General features: G+C 34.9%; 1 pseudogene; it reads right to left on the minus strand.

The window, feature by feature from the left end:
• Window positions 1-13,605, minus strand: part of LOC149545187 (protein CTR9 homolog pseudogene) — a 35,636-nt pseudogene extending 22,031 nt beyond the window's left edge.
• Window positions 13,606-18,461: the final 4,856 nt, after the last annotated feature.

Consider the following 18,461-nt stretch of genomic DNA (forward strand, 5'->3'; position numbering starts at 1 on the left):
CAAGGAAGAACCATCTCCACATACCATGAAGATAACCAAGAACTCCATGAGTCCTGAAGATCTAACCATCTTCAAACACCATGAAGATAACAAGTGCACCATGCAAATGCCAAAGATGCTTCTGCAGCAACAGAATCTAAGACAAACCTCCAACATCTGCAAACACTCAATAAATATATCAATGCCAACAACTCCCACTCAATTGTGGTACCAAGTCACCTATGGCATCATAAAATCCATCCTCTCCAAACCAAGAAGATATAAACCAAACCAGGAACTAATCTTGCACTGTCACCCCATCACTATCACAAGCTCCCACTAAACTATGTATCCAAGCTATCCATGACATCATGATAAAAAAAAATAACCATCCTCTAACCATGAGAATCAACCAAGGCATCAAACTATCAAAGAACTCAAAGTGCACATCATGAGCTCCTCAAAAGAAACCAAATAACCATGATCCTCTACCAAGAAGATATACCACCATAACCAAATTAGAAATCCAAGCTAATGAACATCAAGGATGTACCTGTATAACCAATCATGTCATGCCAAAATCTATGACACCATGATCACATCCATGAACCGAGCATCAGGCTCTCAATATGTCCAACCTGTCAGCATAAAATAGTCAACCACAATCCTCTACCATGATTGTACCTGGTAACAACATCTCATCCCTTCTCCATGAAGAATAAAATCAACAAATCATGTGACTCAAGGCATAGACAACCCAAATCCAAGCCACCAATCTGAATATGCATCAATAATGAAAGATCAATGGGCAAAGACAACCCATAACCAAGCTATAAATGCAACCTGTAAGTATAGACCGCTTACAACACTGCACAACTTGTAGATCCAACAAGTCATCATGCATATCCAAACCAAACATTGATAACTATATCATCATGAGACCAAACTTGAGTATACAATGACATCAAAACTTAAATCTCCAATGCCATAAACTCACAATGTTACCATATTCAAAATATACCATAAACTGTTTAGATCAATATATCAACAAATAAATCATGCCAAACTTGCACCAAATCTGAACCAATGTGTAGAGCTCTCCAAGAGCTTTCCGTTGACTACTCGAAGTCCAAAATCTAACTCCGTATGCCCAAGTTATGCCCTAATTCGTGCTTAAAATAAATAACATCTGACTTTAGGGCTCTTAAAACCTAAAAAAATCTAAAAATCATAGAACCAAACCTACGCCATCTTGTAGTGCTCTAAATTAGCTTTCCAACGCCTATAAGAACTCTGAAATTTGATATTCTGAGAGAAAGTTATGACCGTTTTACTAAGATAGTCTTTTTACCATTTTCAGTACGATTTTTCATTTTTAATTTTTTTCAGTGACAAAAATTCTGACGGGATTAAATTTGATGGCCATCATGGGCTGAAACTAAAAAACTCTTTCATTTCCTCTAAACATAGCCAAACTAGGGCATATCAATATCAAAATTTATAGAAATGTTGACCCGGATCCAATGGTGAGGTCTGTTTTTACCCAGGAGGTCATTTTTGCAAGCTACCCCCCAAAACCCTCATTTAAATGAAACATCCAAAAAACTCTTTTGTCCAACAATTTCACATGCCCAAATCTTTTAGCATCCCATCATAACAGCAAACCCCAAACCCTCAGATCTGCAATAAATCATTCATATATCTTGCCCTTTCTTTTATCCTCTCATGCATTCTCATGGATTCAATCTAGGGTTACAATAATAAAACCAAAGCTCTGATACCACTTGTAAGGAAACTTGGCAACAAAGAATATAACCGTTTCCACATAACCCATAATAGATCTAAAATAAACACGGAATTAAAATCCACATGCAAAAGAATAGACAACATACTCACAAAATTGTGACACAAGATATACCCTGGGAAACCCTCATTGAGGGAAAAACCCAGCCTCCAAAAAAGCATCCATCACTATGTATTATTCAGCAAAAATACCATTGCCATACAACAATGGAAGCCTTCATAGCCATAGCCAGAACTGAGCAAACTATGTGAACAAGCATGAATCCACACATCCCATGCCATGCTTTCAACCTTCACAAATGCTCCCTTGGCTAACCTGTCAAGCCTTGTCGCGCTCGACTCTTGCCTTTTTTCTTCTCCTTGTCACTCTCTCTCTACAACAACTACCCTTGTGGCTGCTTATATAGTAGCAAGTCCCACAAAACCACTAACTGGTATTACATAAACCATGTGCTACCTAACCCACTGACCCCACATTTAATATTGGGCATTTAATTCTTTTCCCCAATATTAAATAATTACATGAAATATTTTCACAATGGTACAATACAACTCATCAAGAATATTCCATGGGAATCTTTACATGTTGCAAATCCATCTAGGTGCAACATTACATAATAAAATAAAATAATAAAATAACAATATTATGCAATGTGTGCAACACCCATTATCTCAACAGAACTCTACTTGCTTATGTTGCATACAAAGGTTTCAAAGTTTATCAAATGAATGTTAAATCTACATTTATGAATGAAATATTATAAGAGGAAGTTTACATAGAACAACTTGAAGGTTTTATTGATAAAAACAATAAGAACATGGTATGTAGACTACACAAGGCACTATGTGGTTTGAAACAAACACCAAGAGTATGGTATGAGAGACTTCATTTTTATCTTATGAAGATTGGATTTGAAAGGACTAATGATAACACCAATCTATACATAAAGATAGAAAAAGGAAAAGGTATTTAATATCTGAAATATTTTTTGATGATATCATATTTGGAGGTCAAAATGCTTTATGTAAAAATTTTACAAATTAGATGAAGCAAGAATTTGAAATGTCAATGTTTGGAGACATCAAATTTTTTGTGGGTTTTCAAGTCTATTAGATGAAGTATGGTATATAAATCACTTAGTCAAAGTATGTCAAAGAAATATTGAAGAGTTTTGGATTAGAAGATTCTAAACTAGTTAGTACACCTATGGTGACAGGACACAAATTGCCAAAGAATGATGATTCAGCTGAGGTAAATTAAACATTATACAAGTCTATGGTTGGAAAATTGCAATATGTAGTACATAGTAGACCTGATATTGCATTATCTATAGGGATAGTTGAAAGATTCTTTGTTAATCCAAGGGAGAATCATTTGATGGTTGTAAAAAAAATAATGAGTTATCTGAAAGGAATAGAAGAATTTGGTCTGTACTACAAGAAGAATGAAAAGTTTGAATTGAGAGCCTACACTAATGTTGATTGGGCTAGAAACATTGATGGTAGAAAGAGCACTAGTGAAGGAGAATTTTTCTTAGGCAAGAGACTAGTTATATGGACTAGAAATAAATAGAGTTGTACTTCACAATCTACTATTGAAGTAGAATATGTTGTGGCTATTATCAACTACACAAACATTGTATGGATCAAACATCTACTCAAAGGAATAAATGAAGAGATCATAGAACCAGTGATACTTTATTGTGATAATACAAGTGCTATCAACATATTAAAGAATCTAGTAATGCACACAAAGACAAAGCACATTGCAATCAAGTATCATTACGTGAGAGAGTTAGTTCAAGATAAAGAGGTGAAGATGGAATATGTTAACTCAAAGGAACAAATTGCTGCTATCTTCATAAAACTATTACCTAAGGATGCTCATGAGTATCTAAGAGGTAAATTAGGGGTGATACCCCTATCAAAGGCTATTTAAGTAACAAAAGGAGTTCCTTGCATCAAACAAGGTGATGTTCCTATAATACAAATTGATGCAGTGGATCTTACTTTAGGAACTGCCTAAAGTAATCATAGAGCTAAAACTTTAAATTAGTCAAAAGCAAGGTGGCAGAGGGAGAAATTGAAGAAACTATAAAAGTTGATATCTGCATGTTTTAACATGAAATTTTTTTAGTATATGTCTTTGGCATTGTTGTCAAAGAGGGAGAGTTTTACTAATCAAGTGCAAGAGATAAGAGGGAGAATGTCCTAAACTGATGTTACTGACCTTAAAGGGAGATCAAATAATTGCTAATGTTGCTAATTAGAAGATGACACATGAATGATGTAAGAAAGAGGGAGATACAAGAAGGAACTCAAAGGGAGTTATAAGAAAGAAGTTTGTAACCTAATCAGAAGATGGAAGTTGCTGATAGAGGGAGAAATTTTGATACAAGTTTTCTTTTTGGTATTGTCTTATTGTTTTACCCTAGTCAGATTGGTTGAATAAGATGTTCATCATTTGATTGACTTGGTTGATCAGTTTGGTTTGCCATCAATGCCAAAGAGGGAGATGAAATCTGATTGAAAAGATCATTGTTAAGAGAGATTGTTGAAAGAAGAAGATTGTTGAAGAAGACTATGTGTTTCAATCATTATTTTGTCACTGATGTCAAACCTATTATTTGCTGGTAAGACAATTGCTTATAAGATTCAAGTACTATCACTTAGTTTATTGATGAAGAGGATTTGATCAATAAGAGATAAAAATAGTACCTAGAGGAAAGGTTGAGTTATGATTATGTAATGAAGTACAAGGATCAATTAAGAAAGTGATGACATGATGTATTGATAATCTATTTAAGATTATAACATGTTGGCTATGCTTAGAAAGTTTAGAAGAACAAGTTACATGAAGTTTGTCTCCCAAGCTTGATCAAGTGGATAGTAGGTGCTGAGAAAAGTCAGTGCAAGCTAAGAAAAAAGTCATTTGGAGCTAAGCAAAAGCAAGATAGTTGATGCCAAGTAAAAAAAAGTTTAGTAGATGCCGAGCATTAGTAAACTTTAGTTGATGCCAAGTGATTTTATAGTTGATGCTGAGAAATGCAAAATGTTTTGAGCATCAAAAGATTGATAATGTTGAGTTGCTACATTATGTCAAAGATCAAAGATTCGTCGAATCTAAGCTGACAAGTTTTTTTCTTGAAACTTGTGAACCAGGAGAAAGATAAGGTTGACGAGTTGGTTGCACAAAATTTGATGTAAACCATTTTTAGGTGAATTCTAATGGATTCTAGGAGATGCTTCTAAAAAATACATGATATGGGGTATATACATTCTATCTTACCGAATCCATCCAAAACCCTAAATTGGACAATGGAAAATGAGAGGGAAAATATCCTAATTTCTTATTTATAGGAATGACTAGTCATGAAGCAAAAGAGTCATCCAAAAGAACCTAAGGAGGAGAAGGAGTTAAGGGTTTTGCTTCATCAAGTGACCCAAGAAAAAAGTCTATAATGGCATGTTAATCAAGAAGGCTTAAGGAAATGAATACTTGAAGGGTGAACAAGTTGTCAGAGCTGCAAAGTATGAAGGCCAAGCAGAATGAAGGACTAGATAGAGATCTATAATTTGCAAGAGAAGTTGTAAGTTGTATCAGATCAAAGCTCTACTGTTACTCTATAAAAATTGTATTGGTCTAGGGTAAATCCTTTGGATTAAGGTTGACCTAATAGTCATTTGTAAATCTCTTAACCAAGTGGCATTCCAAGTGAATGGCCTAAAGCCTAAAGTCCTCTAACAAGGCTCACTCCTACTAGGGTGATTGAAATCTTTTAATAGAGTCACATTTAACAATGTGTATTGTAACCTTTAATAGGGTTGGCCTTTTACAAGGCATCACTTCAGAAGAGTGAAAAGAGTAGCATGTTATTGGTGGTTTCTTCCAAATTGGGTTTCCACGTAAATCATTGTGTCAAGTGTGTTGATGAATCTATTATGTTTCATGCTTTGCATTTCTATAAATTGATTTGACAATAACCTACAAGTTTTAAGTGATTGCATAATCTTATGGATACATGCATGAGTTTAAATCTTTTATGGGTTCACTAAGTTGTGAAAAGTTTTATTTATACCTTTGTACCTTGGATAACTGATTCACACCCCCCCCCGTCACTTAGTTATTGTAAAGAATTCAAATAGGGTAGGTGTCTAGAGGTCCTCATATGACATTGCCATCAACATCACAAAAGGTAATGTCCAGGATGTCAAGCATAGGATCCATGAGCATGTCTATGAACAATGATTTCCATGGTGGGTAAGAATTTGCATCCTCCTCAACTATGGTTTGTGGTGGAGTTGTAGCCTCTATATGTATGTTCTCCTACCCCTGACCGCCATGTGCTTCTGATATACTATTGTTAGTACCAATTACATATGATGGTACTATACTAAGAGGTTGTTCATTCAACAAGTGAATATCTCAATAGGATATAAGAAGATTAGTGGAAAAACATTTTCTTATAGCCCTCAAATGGTTTATTGAAAACTCTGTAGATACCTCTAATGGAGATGGGATGTTAACCTCATGATACATATCCCCAGTTGAAGACAATGCACCATCTTGACCCCCTATATATGTTGACCATGATCATGTCATGTATCTATGCCCTCGATCAATAGACATCTCATGCACTTGGATTACAATAGTGGTAATCCTCTCAGACACATCTCTACATGTATCATCTAGCACTCTATCTCCAATTCCAACTAACTCCAAATGTTTTGACATCACCAAAAGGTTTGGGCCAATCAATGCCCATATATTAACAGGGATTAGAACATTAGGTTGTCTGAATTTATCTAAAAAACTAGCCTTAGCCTACCCAGCATGGCTAGGGATATCTAAATAATCAATATCACGATGTAGATGAAATTATACAAACAATTATTTGTAGAAATACAAGGGGAACTCATCCTTTAGGGGCCACATGTGATGTGCATCCAACTAACGAGGATATATGGAAGGAGCCACCAATGGGTCACTACACCTTGTAGCATAGTACCCTCTAACCTTTTTAAATGGCTGATAATGGGGGAACATGCTCTTCACATTCTCCACTGACACTAGTTCATCTATCTCTCTCCACCTCATACCACCATTGGCACTATGAGAGAGAGCACTATAAAAAGTGTCCTAAATTAGACTATCATACTTGGGTTAAAACCTTGAATAGTGTTGATCATGTTGATCAACTCATCCCTAATTGTACTCACCTTGACCCTATATTGTAGGGTAGATGAAGCCTATAAGTTATGATCGATGACATCATGTGTGCTCTGTAAGCACTAAAGAGTCTCAACGAAAAGTGTTTGCCTATCCTGGGTAATATTTGTGGATCTACATGATGGTCCACTACAAAAATGACCATGTACACTAGCCTCTCTGAAATCACTACCACCAGATGCAATAATGATGAAATATATGTACACACAAAACAAGAGAACTGACAATAGAAATCCACACACAGACACACACACACACACACACACACACACACACACAAATATAGATTATTTAAAAAATTAATTTAATCAAAACATACCAAATGAATCATTTTAATGAATCTACATGAGATTGAAGTACAAATTTGAGTCATATTCTATAACATATAAAGAAAATTTAACTACATTACATTTTGATTTCATTAATACATGAAAATTGTTAGAGTAAAGCGTTAATTATATTTTATTTATTAAATTACCTTTACCCCCTTCTTAAGATTTCACTTTATGCACTTATGCATTCACATTTAATAATTAATTAGTAATTATTAAATGACATTTACCTTTTAGGTTACCCTTTTTAAGGTTTTGATCTCCTTCTATAAGGATTGATCTTTTGTAATTATCTCTCATCTTTTTCATTTCTAATAATACAATTTGCATATTTTTAGAGCAAACCCTTGCCTCTTCTTGCCTTTTTCTTCTTTATGATAGGTTTTTACATGCAAGTATTCTTCAATTTTTTTGGATTTGAATTGCTAATATCCTTCATAGTATCAAAGCTAGATCTATTGTAGCTTGTTTGATATTTGGAGAAAAGGAAGAATGAGGGTGTGACAGAACAATCTAGTATTTTTGAAGTAATTTTTGTGAAAATAGGGAGGGGGGTCTAATTTTCTTTGCACTTTGAGGCCAAAAAAACCTCACAATTGGATTAAGAAGGTGTCAAAACCCCCATTTTAATATAAAGTTTTTTAATTTTGGACAACGTTGATCTAGAAGGCAATTTTTTTTCCTAGAAGGGTCGTACAACCTCCTACATGCACCTCGAGATATATTTTTTTAAATTAAAAAAATAGCACCACTATCATTTTTTGGCACCGTTGCCACTTTTTGGCACTATTGAAAGCTTTTTGACCACTGTTAAACCCATGCCCACTGCTCCTCCTGAGCACCACCGACTTTCACTGTCGCAGCTCTACCACCATCGACTCCACTGCCCTCCTCCCACCTGGCCACCACCACTACTCCGCCAGTGGTGGTGCCCCTTTTTTAATTTATTTTTTAGAAAAATAAAAATAAAAATCATTTTTATTGCTTCTAAAAGGGCCTGTAGTTTTTTGGCAATATCTTGAGCATACGGGGGTACTTTTTCAATCTAAAAGAAGTGCTAGAAATCTAGTTTCGAGATAGAGATGATAGAGTAGGTATCTTTTGGACTTTTTTTCTAGTTTGGTACCGTTTTTTGTGCTTGAAGTCTATTGATGACTTCTATCTTCTAGTGGCGTAATTTCTTTGTTATAGGTCTTTTTCTGATCCAAAAAAAGCATTGAAAAGCTCTTCTTGAGCACTTTCCAGATTCTCTATCATTTCACCAGTATTTTGTACTAGGTATTTGTGATTCACATCTAAAGCTTTTTTTCTCTTCTCTAATTTACACATTCCTTCTAGCAGCTAGGGTTTAGTTATTTGCATTATGGGGGGGGTGGTGTTTTGTCATATTGTTTATGTTATTTACTTATGTAAACCAGAATTACATTAAAAAATAACTCAACACATTCTAAGACAATGGATGAAACCTCTTCTTGTCTAGAAATTTTGACCCCTCATAACTATCACACTTGGAAGACCTTGATGACATGACTTCTCCAGTGAAAGGGGTTGTGGTCTTGTTTAGACATAGTGCAACCAATTTTATAGAGGCTTTTTGAGGTCATGCATCACATAAGCACAATGGATGAGGCAATGGGGTTGAATGCATTACAGGTATCTGACAGTCTACAATTTCATCTTGATGGGTGCAATACCCCTCTAGCTATGTAGACCAAGCTCGAAGGCTTGTTTGGTACCACGAATGAGTTTAGGGCACTTCAGATTGAGGCAGAGGTTACCTCTTTTGTACTGGATTCCTTTCCAACCATTGATGACTTCTTGATAAATTTTAATCAATAGAGATTCTTATTGCAGGGTTGTGGAAAGATGAAGACTGACACTGAGTGTATTTATCTAATTCTCTCTAAGTTTTGAGGGAACTTTCAGAGTTTTTCTTGTACCTTCTATTCCACCAAAGATGCCTTGGGTAATAGATTTTTTATGGCTACTTTTGAGGTCTTTTGTGATCACTTGACTAGAGAACAGTCAAGTAATCACAATTAGATACTATAATTGGCTCAACGAAAAAAGCATTGGTAGCTTAGATATCTACAAGAAAGCCAAAGTAGAAACTAAAGCATAAGTTAGATTCAATAGGCAATGGGAGTTCCTCCAAGCCTACTCCTAAATCAGATGCTTGAAAACCCTCCCAAAATGGTAATTCTTCTAAGTCTTGTGAGTCTTCTTCCAAAAATAAGAAGTACATAGGTGATCCTTGTAGTTTTTGTGTAGTCAGTGCATGAAGTTGGGTCTCACTTTTGGCCAAAAAGTGGAAGTGTTTTTCCTATTTTTGAAATATATTGTCAATTGATGCCAACATTTAAGCCATTTAGAGATTAAATATAAAAAAAACTTCATAAATAAAAATTATAGTGTCTGAGATCTTCTTTTTGAATATGTAATTTATTTGTATACCCATATGATAGATTATTTTTTGGTATGGATCTTTAAAAACCAATTTTACAAAATGCATGTTTCAAGACCATACCATGCACATGTACAGACACCATAATTTGACACAACCAAATGGATTCTTATGAATCCTTTTAAAAGAAGTTACCTGACACAACAAAGATTGATGAGAATAATTTTCTTGATTTTTTTAATGAATTTTTTTTTTTATTGATTTCTAATTGACGATTAAGCTAATTTCTAACACCTCTCATGTACAGATGCCATAATTTAATCAAAATTTATTTTTAACCTTAAAAGAATTGTGCGAGGATTGATGACATGTAAATCAATTTACAAAATATGAAAAATTTAAAAAGTTATTAGAGTTTTAGTTAATGTCACTATTTAATGTTTAAGAGATACTTTTGATTAATGAATAATAGAAAAAATAACAAATGAACTCATAACACTATAAAAATTACATTTTTGAAATCAAAATAGTCAGACCTATAATGGTTTTTTGTTTTGTCAAAAAATTCAATGGGGACAACCATATAAAAATTATGATAATCCTTGAAATTGTTGATTAAATGACTTAGTCAAAAATTGGTTTGTAAAGGCATAGGCTTGGTGAGACCAAGCCTATGCCATGGCTTTCCCCAAGGAAAAACCCCATGCAAATTTGTGCCCATGGAAAATTCCTACCCATGGCACTAGAATCAGGCACTCAATTTGCAATTGAAAAATCAACTATTTGATTTGAATTCAGTTGTTAACCAAATCGAGCACCCAATTTTTAAACAATCGGGTACCCAATTTTAAAAAATTAGGTGCCTAATTGTTTAAAAATTGGGCACCCAATTTTTAAATAATCGAGTACCTGAATCTAATGTACCTGTTGGGCCCCAAAAGATGCCCCATAGACCATTTTTCAATGATTGCAATGATTGAATGATAGTTTCAAACTGCAACAATGAATTTATGTCATAGTTATTCTATTTTCTTATCTTCTACAACTCGTAAGCTATTGATTCAAATTCAAAATTGGTGTATACATAAGATCAAAACAATGAAGAAAGAAGAAAATGTTGGGATTACAAATGAAAAAATGTATACTTCTAAGGGGGTGGGGGGTTGAATCAGAAGTACTAAACTCTAACCAATAAAACTTTCAACTTTCAAACATTGCATGCATAAACATATAGAAATAACATGTAAAAAAAATGCATCCACATAAACACTTCACACCAGATATAATTACCCAGAAACTATCCAATGAGAAGGTAAAACTGGGGTAGATATTTCACCCACAATTCTTCATCACTACAACAATAAAGTTCACTTGTTAAGGTTACATGTTTTGACCATTCTTGTGATCTACCCTATGAAATGCCTGCCCTATTAAAGGCTTACAAAGGATTGTTAGATCCTATCCTATTAAAGGATTTTAACACCCTATCTAAAGTGTGCTTGGTTAAGGACTTTAGACTACTCACTTGGAATGTCACCCTGTTAGAGGCTTTATACAATGATTTTTAAACCAACCTAAGTCCATAGGATTTCATTCTACTGTAGCAATTGTTAGAAAGTATGGTGGAATGTTTGATCTGATACACTTACAATCTGATATTGGTTATTTTAGATCCCTATTCAGTTCATCTCGATCCTCTCTGATCTGATATGAAATTGTTATAACCTTGATCCTTTGTTTTGCTAACTGATTCTACAATATTGTCCTTCTTCTAGGTCAATTCATCCCTTTCACTTCCTTCAAATATTCACTAGTGTCATCTCCTTGTATGCATTCTCTCTCACACTCTATAAATTTTAGGGCTTCATCTTCCTTTAAAGGATTTTTTGACTTGGGTTTAGGCATGAATCTACGATTGAGATTCATCTAACTTTCTTGCCCAATCCCTTCCATTTTTCTCATTGGTTGCATGTTGATCACATAGGGAATCAAATAGATTTGATATTATCTCTAAGCTTCAAGATCTATCCATTAGCTAGCATGCAAAATGGTTTACATGTTACTTTGTGAAGGCACAAACTCTTATGTTGATTTTGTGTTGCTCGACACTTGCTGATTATTGATGCTCAACACTTACTAAATTTTTTTTGGGCTCAACACTTGAATATTCTTGGCATCCATTTTTCACTCAACACATATACTCGCTTAGCACTGTCTATTTTCTCAGCATCTAAGTGACTCGACACTTGTTGAATTTCTAGCTCGGCACACATTGCAACTTGGCACTTGTATTTATTATACTTGGAATATGTTACTAGCTCGACATGAACTTATAAAATAGCTTAAGTGTGTTGTCACTCAATTGTCAAAACCAATCCGAGATCAGCAATCTCCCCCTTTGACATGAGTGCCAAAAACACTTAACTATACATGATGAATCTAATCTCCTTAACTATAATGTAATTACAGTTTGGCATATATACAAAACTTCAAAACTATCAAAATTTTGTGAAGGACTATATACCACAAAATTTTGTCTCTCCCCTAAGTTGATGTGCCTTTTTTGGTAACCTCTTTGTCTAATATGGTTTGATATACCCTATGTTTTCTTTTCTGCATTGTACTCCCCCTTTGTTTGCTCTATTTATTTTGGCTCCCCCTTTCACATGTCTCTCCTTGCAAATTAAGTCTCCTTTTGGCCTTTTGATTTTTCTTTTCTCCCCTCTTTTACAATTTCTCCCCCTTTTTGACACTCATGTCAAAGGGTCTATATGTTGATTGAGTATTTTGGCAAGAAGATCTTGTTTACTTCCATCACAATTCTCAAAGTAGCATCCCAATTTTGTATTGCAACGTCTAGGGATTTGATTTGTATTGTTGTCTCTATTTCAAGGTGAAGTAAGCCATCTAATGTTGAAAGATTAGGATCTTTCTTCAATACATTTTTTGCATAGGCTAGTTCCTTTTGGAGAATCTCCATGCGAGGGGTTAGGGTGGCTTTTATTTGAATTAATTTGGCTCTAGTATTAGCCTCTTCTACTATCAATATAGCTAGTTCCTTTTGTGTGTGAAGCATTTTATGAAAGTGCTTCTCACTTTGAGCTAGATCTTTTGGCAATTGCATTCCTAATGCTTTCAAATTTCTTTCCAAGCTCATTATTCTTTGGTTGGTTTCTTCCGTGAAGATTGAAGGATTGCACAATTTTGTGTATAGTGAGAATATATTCTCAAGTACTATCTTCACCTTCTCAATTTTCTTTGCCAACTCTACTTGTGATAGTGCTATTTCACTAGATATCCTTTCATTGACCTTTTCTTGAAATTTCTTTTCTGCCCATTTCATTACTTTTTTATTAGCATCCTAGTCCTCATTGTCACCTACTCAACAATATCTGACAACTGTTCTAATATGTTCATTGCTTCATCAGGTGGCTACAAGATGAAGGCATCTAAAAAGATGTCCTTAATCTCATGTAATGCTTGCTTTTTTTATACTCATTTTTGAGTATCTCCTCTTTCTTCTTCCTTTCTAATGCCTCCTGCATGATGTTTATCTGTTCAAGTGTAATGTTTTCATAGTCATATTTTGGAATGGCTATTTTCTCATTTAATGTAGGGTCTCCATAATGAAGTACCCTTGCAACTTTTGTAGACCCCGAGCTTGGTGCTAAGATTTGGAGTGGCATAACATTAGTGCTTGACTTTTGAGGCATTCTTGTAGGAGTCCTAGTAGTTAGTAGATTTACCAAAGGTTGAATTGCATATTGGTCCTTTTCCTCCTTTGATTTTTCCTTATCAATAAAAATTATTTGTGGTGGTGCACCTTGTATTTGTCTAGTAGGAACAGAAGTATCCATCTATCCTGGTTGTTCCCTTGTTGGCTCCTCGGCAATTATAGCAACTTTAACTTTGGAATCAACTTTAGCTAATGAATCTTTTGAAGCTTGATCTTGAGGTTGTCCACTTGTAGCTGTAGGGATGGTAGGGGATGTTTCTTGTGTGGCCACCTTGTCCCTAGTTAGGTTAGCTACTGCTTTCTATAAGTCATCTACACTGACCAATACTTGGTTGTCACACAACTTGGCTTGTAGAGTTGATTGGTGAAGGATGTTTTTAAGATCCTCTATAGTCAATGGATTGATGTTCTAACTAGATTTGTCAAGAACATCCTTTACTTTTACTATGTCTATAGGTGTAGAGATGTCATGTGGAGGGCTTGGTGGTGGCAATTGTGTGTCTTGCACACTCTGATCTATTTGCTACTCCTCAACATTTGCCATTTCATCTCCTTTTTGTTGTTCCTCCTCCATTGTGTTGCCTTCCTTTTCTTTCTCAACCTCTCCTTCCTTATCATTCTCTTCCTCTTCTCCATTATTTCTTCCCTCAAAGGGATGTTCCTCTCCTTCTTCAACAGTAGTTAGCCCATATATTAGCTTCCACATTTGAGTGGACTTCTTTACAAAATCTTCAATCTTATTTTGAAGAATGTTGAAGGCCCTATATTTGGGTGCAAATTTTCTCCCATGCTACTTGTTAGCCTTAGTTATTTGTCCTTTGGTAAGCTCTGGCATTACTCATGTTAGATTGTGGTGACTGATCAGGAAAGTACTGTACATACTTCATAAAAAGGTTTAATACTAGTATAAAAAGGGCTTAGGGTTGGGTATTTTTTATAATGTTGTGATACGAAATTGGTTCTTGCGGCGGTATTGAGCTGTAAGGGATTACGGTTTGTAATCAGGTTGTAATCACTGGATTGTAATAAGATCGAACTTGTTGTTTGGTGGACGTAGCCCAGGGGTTGGGTGAACCACATTAAATCTTGGTGCCTTGTGTTCATTTCTGTGTGTTCTATTATTTTTCTGTTATTGGTTATATTTGCATGTAGTTTTTATTTCTGTCTGTGGTTTATCCTAACAACTCAAGCCAATATAGACTCTCTTATTTCCTTTTCCATGTTAAGGAAATAATGCTATTTATTTTCAAAAAAAGAATATAAATATTTAGGCATTGAATTGTCAAGTTCAAGTGGGGAGTTCTTGAACTTAGCCATCATGGTATAGTCTGATTCCTCAGCCATGTTTTGTTTTTCCCTACTCAACTTATTGAAATCAATTTTCTTTAAGCCAATTAAGTCTGCATTATCTTTAATATTATCATGAATATTTTCTAAATCATACTTGGTGGCATGACTTACCACTCTAAAGTGGCTTGTGTCTTCTAACTTTAGGCTATGAAACATATTTTCTTCTTAATTTCTTCTTGGCTAGACATTGTTGTTATGTGGCCTTCTTCTTTTCTTGTTCGTTAGCCTCTTTAGTTGTGGCTCTTGTGTTTGCTCTTGTAGTAGGCTTTGTAGGGCTTGGTTGAGAAACCTTCTTTTTCTTTGTCTGTGCTACAGGCTATGTGCTTGCTTTTCTCTTCTAAGGTTTTGGTTTAGTTGGTGCTTCCTCAACTTGTTCTCCCTTGACACCTTCTTCTTCTTCAACATCTTCTCCCATGCCTTGTGTCAAGGCAAGTGGCTCATGGCCCTATTCTTCTTCTTCTTCATCTTTATCATCTTCTTCACCTTCAACTCCCTCTCCAAATTTTTCTTTAAACTTCTTAACCAATTTATCATTTTTCTTTAGAGTTGAGGTAGTTTTCAACTCCATTTCAACCTTAGACTTCACAACATCATAAGTGCCAAAAGGTTTTGCACTTTTATCAATTTCTTCTACAAGTAATGTTGTGATCACTGCTAATGTCTCATCAATTTTTATCTCATATCCTAATGGTCTTAGCCATCTAACTCTTGCTACTACTACTTGGATATAAGTATAATCAATATCAACTAAGAAACAAATATCATTGATGTGTTGCTCTACTAGGGAGACTGCGATCTTTAGTCTTTGCTTCACAAACTTCTTAAAGTCCTCAAAATAGCTTGTCATTATGGTTTCAAAATTGGCTCCCATCTACTCTATAGACTCATTTATCTATACAGCTATAGACCTATTGGTTTTCCATCCTATCTTACCAAAAGAGGGAAACTCATTCTAAACATAGAAAAATATACATATAAAAATTGATCCAAACTTACACTGAGCACTTTTGGATCTCCTTATTGCTCTCATATTCTCCATAATTTGCCATAGTTGTAATCATACTAGATCATATGTATGATCTCTCTTAACAATTTTATAGCCTATATCCATATTAATGCATGGAACACTATTCAGTTGGCTTGACTGGTACAATTTGTGAGATATGACCCTCATAGCAAATTCTAGAAGTGGATCTTTATTGGTATCAATGGTCATGCCTCTTTTATTCCACTTTGCCCCAGTGTTCTTTTCAATGGCTTCTTTTGAGTCACTTCTCACGGTCTTTGGCCATTCTAGGGTTAGATATCCTATAACCCTATGTATGATTCTTTTTGACAACTTGATGGGTCCTCCTTCTAACCATAAACATCCATCATGAATCTTGCTCAAAATGATTCTAATCCACTCCGTTTTGAAGACTATAGGGAAATCTAGGGCATGAGTTAAGCCCTTTCTCTCAATAATTTGAAATTCTTCCTTCAAAACTCCATTCTCACATAGTTTTTCATATGGTTGTTAGATCTCCATATCACTAATTGCTCCAACCGTGCAATTGTAACATTTTCTAACATTTTCTAACAATAGGGTCATTTTTTATGCAACTTCTAGAATTGGCCTAAAATCCAATTGCTTAACTTCATTGATAACAAACTAAACTTTGAAAGATTCCTTGTCCTTGGGATTTCTTGAACTAGAGGCCATTTCTGCAAACTAGGGTTTAAACTTTGAAATAGTATAGCTCAACACTTGAGAAATACCTTAGATCGATGAAACAATCCTTGATCTTTGTTGGAATTTGTGTAAAAGCTTCAATCTCTGCTTGCCAATCGCTTCTATGCTCTACTCACTCCTGCTCTATGTTCAAATGATGAAAAATAATAAAAAAATCAACGTTATACCCTTTAACACATAGCACTTAATGCTTAGTGCATATATAGTAGTACACTCAGCTCTTTATGCTATTTCTACTTTACTCACCATCAAAGAAAATTCCACTTCTCTCAATAACTATAGGAATTACCCTTACTTGACTTCAATAGGAATTTCTTTTTACTCGACAACAACTACACACTTGGCTCCAACTAGCTTTGGCCAATGGCTTGGCACACACTGACATTCACTCGGCATCTACAGTGAACATTTCAAACTCGACAGTAATGTTAAAACTTTGAAGATTTAACCTTGCATCTTTATTCATGCTAATCTATCCTTTTTAGTACTAACTTATCTAGGAATTGATGTATGATAAAGCATTTAAATATTAATCCCACATACCTTTTTGCTTAGTTTGATGAAGTGTGATCACTTGACCTTTCAAGTGAAGTGATCCCTTCATTTAATATGTTGCATCCATCTTTCTTCTTCCATGTCTTGTTCATTTCTCCTCTGATGTGTTCAACATCTACCTTACCTTTTCCCTTGTTTGACTCTAAGTTGGGTGCATTTTCCCTTGTTGGGTAGTACTTCCTGACATGACTAGTCTTCATGAAACTAAACCATGTAGTTTGACTTAACCATATGCTGTAGCTTCCAATGAAATGTGTTCTTATGCAATTCTCAGGATGTGTCCATACTCTTGACAGTAGTGACAGCTATGTCTTGTATTGTAATCCTAATTGTAGGAATTTTCATGGCTTCTTCCCTTGTTTGATGACCATGTGCACTCAAAGGCTTTGTGTCCAAACTTCTGACAATTGTAGTAGTTTCCTTCAAATCTTAGTGCATGCATGGTCCTTGTTCCACATTTATGTGCCAAATGACCTTGTTTGTTGCACTTGTGACAATGGATCATGTTCCTTGGCTTGGCATTCTAAATAGCATTCTTGCTCCTACAAACATTAGTTGTATGTCCTTTCTTTCTATAATGATGAAAAGTAGGTTTAGAGTTCTTAACTTTATCATTCCTTTGTTTAACAGTCTTGGATGACTCTCCTTCTTCAATACTTGTATAGCCCAATCCTGATGTGTCTTTGTTGGATCTAGGGGATTTCAGTAATTGTTCAAAGTACTTGATAGCTTCATTTTTCTTGTTAAAACTTTCAGCAAACTCCTATTTGTTCATTTTACATCTTTAATGTAGTTATCTCAATCTCCTTGACATTCAACTCATGATGGGAATTCATCATTTGGCTTAGGGTATCCAACTACATGTTTGAGATCCTAGACAACTCTACTAATTTTTCTTCCAATATATTTAACAAGATTCTTTTTTCTTCTTCAATCATGGCCTTGTCCTCTATGGCTTTCTTGTTTTTTTCAATCACCTCACATAGTAGTATTGCTCGTGATTCTTGCTCCAAGTTGAGATTTTTGACCTCCTCAGCTTGTGTTATGTTCTTGTCCATGAGATCTACAATTTTTGCATCAAATTCACAAGAGTTACCATCTACAAATAACTTTTTGGTGTCAATCTCCTTGTATTTTGTGTCATTTTTTGCTATGGCAATCTATTTCCTTCTCTTTAGCAAGCTTCTTAAGGAATCTCTGGCTTCATCTAGTTGCTATAGTAAAAGATGTATCTCAATCTCTTGATTCTCAAAAAAGTTTCCCAACTTGTAAACTTCCATCTTAAGATCTTTTCTCCAAGTTATAAGGCTTCTCCTGATGAGAACTAAGCTCTGATACCA

Source organism: Cupressus sempervirens, chromosome 7, assembly GCF_028749045.1.
Source record: "Cupressus sempervirens isolate cs-2001-9-10 chromosome 7, ASM2874904v1, whole genome shotgun sequence".
In the NCBI taxonomy this organism is placed as follows: domain Eukaryota; kingdom Viridiplantae; phylum Streptophyta; class Pinopsida; order Cupressales; family Cupressaceae; genus Cupressus; species Cupressus sempervirens.